The sequence below is a fragment of the Octopus bimaculoides genome, chromosome 21, assembly GCF_001194135.2.
Source record: "Octopus bimaculoides isolate UCB-OBI-ISO-001 chromosome 21, ASM119413v2, whole genome shotgun sequence".
NCBI classification, from domain to species: Eukaryota; Metazoa; Mollusca; class Cephalopoda; order Octopoda; family Octopodidae; genus Octopus; species Octopus bimaculoides.
Genome location: NC_069001.1, coordinates 15,698,263 through 15,704,344, shown reverse-complemented (window position 1 = coordinate 15,704,344; position 6,082 = coordinate 15,698,263).

The following is a 6,082-nucleotide window of genomic DNA, read 5'->3' as shown; positions in this document are numbered from 1 at the left end:
TCTAGAATTTAAAAAAAAAAAACCTCTTCAATCAAAGAACAGCAAAAGATTTTTATTATACCCCCTCTTTAGAGTTATTTTACAGGTTCTTTGTATATGTGGTCTGTAACTTTTGGAAGCTAAGTATAAGATTTGGTGCAAATAGTCCTGCTATTTGTAACAAACACAATAATTAGCCACAGTATATGGCCAGCGAGTAATGTAACTGTTATATTTTGTGTGAAACAATAACTGAAATAAGGCCTGTCCCCCCTACCACCATCACCACCCTTTCCATCTATTTTAGGGAGAACAAGTCAATAAAAAGGGGGGGAAATCAAATATATCATTGAAGAAACTATAGAAAACCCTATAGCTTTCTTTCATTTCTTTCTTTATTAAATCGCTTTCTTTTCTTCCTCTGGTGAAAATGTTTTAATAACACTGGTTATTGTAGTGTAAATTTAAAATTCAAACTAAGAATATTTTATATATATACATACATATATGTGTATATATACACACATATGTATGTATATGTATGTTTATTCACTGTCACCAGTGCTAATATTATATAGTTTGCTGACGCTTATGTGTCCAAAACTAACTATAAAAGGTTTTCAGTGAAAATTCCTAACTCAATGAGGTGTTTCAGTAGCTGCTACTACCATTACTTCTACTACTACTACTGCTATTATAAATAACCACAACTATAACATCAACATTGACATCATTCAAATTTTAGTTAAATTTTTGTTTGTTTTCTTTTTTGCTTTTTCTTTGATAAAAAACTAAAACAAACAAAATTGAACTGCATTAAGCAACTACTTTAAGCAGCTTTTAGTGTTTAATGAAAGCTTCATTAGAAGCTGGGTATATATATGTCGTAATGGACACATAAACTCATATTCTCTTACTGGCAATTTTAAAAATTTATTTTTATTTTTATTTATTGATTTTTTTTTTTACAGCTGCATGTTTTGCTATCAGTAAAGAAGTTGTGTGTGCGTGTGTGTGTATACATATATATATATATGTAAGGGCATTTGGCAATCTCTCGTTGCCAGCGTTTGGTCTGATAGCTTTTGATCATCTTCAGATTTCATAAATACAAACTGTTGTTGTCGTCAAGGAAAATGTGAATACAATAATATAATAATAATAGCACCTAATCCATCAAGAACAACTGGAGTGGTAGGGGACAGGGCTTTCACTAGGAATAAATGTTAATTTATAATAAATCATCCTTTATTCCAAATGTTTTACTACTCTTGGCACTAAATCCGCAAAAACTTGCTGGAATTTCTCTGTTGAAAGTGCAGAAATTTACCAATTTAACTTTTCTTTCAGAGTGTGTCATTTGTTGGGTTTAGCTCGATGTGGTATCAGGCTTTTTTGAAGTGTGGCAGAAACAAAATGTGAACAAGAGATTCATTAACTCCAAGAGAGACACTGATTTGTTTTGTTGGTTGGTCGTAGTTAGCTTCTGTTGATGTCTGCAATATTGTTTTATTTTACGTCTGCCTGTTTTAGCTGTTCTCTGGACACGACTTATTGATGCCTCTCAATGTTTACACTTCACCTTGCAACCACAAAAGCCTATTTAGATAAGTACAAATATCCTTTAGAGATGCTATGCATTAGAGGAACAACTTAATACCATCAAACTTGCTGATGTCCACTCATCTTGTGTATCCCTAAGGTGATTATTAACAGGTTTTATACCTGTTGGGTAATGATTATATTTTCACCTCTCCTCATTAGGTGTGTAATTATTAGAGAGAGAGACACTTGTGTGTGTGTGTGTATATATATATTTATATATATACATACATACATACACATGGCATCTTTGTTAAATATATCTGTATAGTTATATGTGTATATATAGATATCTGTTGTCTATAGAAAGTCAATCATTATAAACTTTATATATATATATATATATATATATATATATATATATGTGCGTGTATATATATATAGGCGACTATTTTTTTTTCATTTGTTAACTATATACATATATCATTTATGTTTATATCACCATGCCAAATATTTTGTCCAAGAGTGTAAAAAATCCCAGAAAAAAATGAGCATTACTATTCTGAGAATCAAAATGCATATGTGTTTGTGTGTGTATATATATCTTAATATATTTAATCCATAATTGTTATATGACAATATAACAATTATGGATTAGATATTTTATTCACCTTCAGACTTTGAGATCTTTATTCTAAGTGGCTAGTCATAACACCTATTTTGGACTTGTCACCCTTGGAATATAATATTAATAAATATATATATATATATATATATATATATATATATCTCACTCACACAAGCATTATAGCCCTGTATACTGTAATTAGGTTTTCATATTCTAACAAACCTAAAAGATGTTTCACAATGGTCCAAATAACATTTATTTGGTTTGGTTACTCAATTAGCAGTTACATTGTACATACTAGAGTTGCTCTCACTTTGCTCATTAACTGGTTGACCAAATCTGTTGATAGTTATTTTCTTTACCATACATTTCTACTGTTTAGCACTCGCAAACATTGCACAGACTGTATATAGCAGCACTGTCTGTATGTCTCTGAACTATAACAATGTATACACATAGGGTGGAGCAGTGAATGTACTTCATTTAATAATATTGGTGTTCCATAAAAGTTTAAAGTTTGAATGTTTCAAAGCTCAGTTTGTAGACTGACATTGTGAATGTATTTATGAAATCTGAAGATTGTTAATTAGTGAAAATACTTGCATATTGTATGGAAGACAAGAACTAGACAGCTCATACATTAATATCATTACATCTTAAAATGCTAGAGTATGTGAATGTAAGCCTATTCTATGAATAGTTTCTCTTTCATTATTTTAATGTTTTGCCTCAAGGAAAAAAATGTCATGTTTTGTTTTTCTTTTTAATGAGAAAACCAGAGTAATTTTTCTTCAGATTTTTATAAAATATTGCTTAGTGGAACAAAACAAAAACCCCTTAAAATTTCCAAGTTCCAAAAGTGTTTCCTGGAATTGGAAGTACATGGTATGTTGGAGGCTTCATATCTTTTTTTTTTTTTTTTAATTAAAAGAAAAACAAAAAAAATTTTTTTTCTATTCTTTCAGTGAGAAAGACTGTAAAAGTTATTTGCTAAAACAGACTTGATACTGAAGTAGCAACACTTGACTTAAGTGGAATAATTAAAATAATCAACTGTGGTTTAGATGGAATTCTTTTTGTTTTTCAACTTGTAGTTATTTAAATTTTTATCAGAAACTGTTAGGAATGTGAAATCATTCATACTCTCATGTATACACACATTCATATATATATATACTTACTTACACATGCTTGTCTGTGTGTGTATGCATACATATATGTGTATGTGCACATACTTCTTGTCTCTAAAAGTAATGTCCCATTGTGTGGAACAGGGTTGTCATCAACCCAGTCCCACACAATGCAACTAATGTAGTATAATGCCTTCTTGTTAAGCAAAGAAGTGATGGCTAATTTTAAAATCTAGGCATTATTTTTGGGACATTATTTACATACATGTGTTTGTATGTAAACTTGCATGTCATAGGCATAATACTTCCAACATCTATTCAGAACAAATTACTTAATTTCATTTGACACTTACCTTAAATGTTTTAAATTTCCAATCCTCCTTTCCCTAGCATCACAAACAACAATTTTCTTTTGCCTTCATCACTGAGAGTGACATCTGTCTCTGTTTGATCATTTTGATACGAACCTGCCTGTGACTGCCTCTGGTTCTATGATACAAATTTGTTTTCAAGTGATTTTTATAATCTTCCAAAACAAAAGCAATGTATTTCAACAGAAATATAGGAACAAGAGGGTTAAGACAAAATTTCTTACAGAATGCAGATAATAGATCCTGTAATATCATTCAGCTGTCTAATTAAAAAGATTGGATTCCATCACCATTTACAACATACCAATTTACTTGCAGATTTGTTTTTTTAATTAAAACAAAAAAAAACTCCAGTCCTATTTATTCATAGGATAAAAAAATCTTTTTTCTACTTTAGAGATCATTCACACTGTCCCTTCCACTCCTGCCACTTTTAATGAATAGAAGAAAATGCCATGTTTAAGTTTACTGAGAGTTTTAAACTTCTGAAGGAGCTAACTTTGTTTTATGCCAGCTCAGATATTTTATTTTTAAGGTAGCAAACTGGCAGAATCATTAGCAACACTGGACAAGATGCTCAGTGTTATTTCTGGTTTTATGTTCCAAGTTCAAATTCTGCCAAGGTCGACTTTGTCCTTTCAGGGTTGATAAAATAAGTACCAGTCATGTGCTGGGGTTGATGCAATCAACTTTCCTCCTCCCTTCCAAAACTTTTGGCCTTTTGCCAAAATTTGAAGTCCTTATTATTGCAATTTCAAAGGCAGCAAATGACTTCTGTATGTCTGTCTGTCTTTCAGTTTTTAATTAGTGATAATGACCTTATCCCCAACCTTCCTTCTCATTACAGACTTAAAGAGCTATATTGATACCATATCAACAGCATTCTACCATTTTCGATCTTCAGTCTTTAACATCTATGTTAGATCAATAACTTTCATCTTTGGATCATTCACAGATGAGTCGTTATATGTTATTATATGACTCCTCCTCTCTCTCAGTGATTGAAGGACATTTTAGTCAAAGTTTGAATAAATAATGACTAAAAGATGAAAAAAAAATCCTTCTTTGAGTTACAGTTCTGAAGTCAGGTTTATATTATAACCTCAGATTTTCTTTTTTTTTTCATCTTACACATTGTCCCTTTCATATATTTCTACATCTAACAAAGCTAGGTTGGCTCAGGGTTTTTTTTTTTAATCAAATTTTAATTTTTTTTCACCAGAAACTTTCAACCTCTGATCAAATCTTCACATACAAAAAATATATAGATATATCTTTTGCCAACGGGATTGGAGAAAAGGTAAATTAAGTTTAATGAATAATAATAATAATAATAAGGACCTAAATGTGAATTGTTTAATCTTATAAAGCTAGGTCTACATTATACTGACTAACTACCATTCATTTCATGTATTAACATAGGCATACTTACATAAAAGTTAGGATAAAAAAGATAGTCAGTTATGTATTATTTAGAAAATTGACTTTTGAAACTTGTATCATTCATTCATATAATGTTAACTTAAGATGAAAGATGAAAGGTCTTTTTGTTCAAAAGTATTCTTATTGGTAACTTTTTGTTTATATGTATAAAATGTAATATATAATGCATATTATATAATATATAAAATATTTTATAAATTATATATACATATGTATAAAGCCATATATAAAATGATATATATTATATTTAATATCATATATTGTATATTATATTTATATATTATATATAAAATTTAATATTTTATATAAAATATGAAACAAAGTATCTATCATGTGGAAACTGAGAGATCTATATTTGGTACAACCATGCCCATTTTTATTTATTTCTTTTTGAGCATAAATGACTTCATCTTAGTTCTATATTTTATCTTTTAAGAAATTTTGTTTTTAATTTCTCCTGGCCTCTCTTAAGTTTCACTATGACCTCCTTGGTGCAGCTGTTTCCTGAGAACGTGTGTTGTAGCTAATTTTTTATTAGAAAATAAAATGACCTATAATAAATAAACTACTCTTTTCTTAAGAGTGCTGTAAAACAAAACACTTATATCTTGTTGTTTGTTTCGTTTATTTGTGTGTGTGTGTGTTTTTTTTTGGTGTTTTTTTTTCTTAACTCTTTAGCATTTAAACCAGCCATATCTGACAAAAACAAGCCTGTTTTATGTTTCAACTGGCCTGATCTAGCCTTTTACACCTACCCTACAATACCATTCTAAAAATAGACAGTAACATCAAAATCTCAAAGCTATGAAACAATATGAATAAATAAGCTTTGCCTTTGTCAGAGTAATTTGAATGCTAAAGGGTTAAGGGAGTGGAAGACTGAGTAGGGTTGATGCGAATAGTTGTGTGTGTTGATAGTGTTTAATGACAAGGTCAAAGTCAACAGAGAGATCACAAGCACATCAATGTTCACCACTTCGTACCACTCT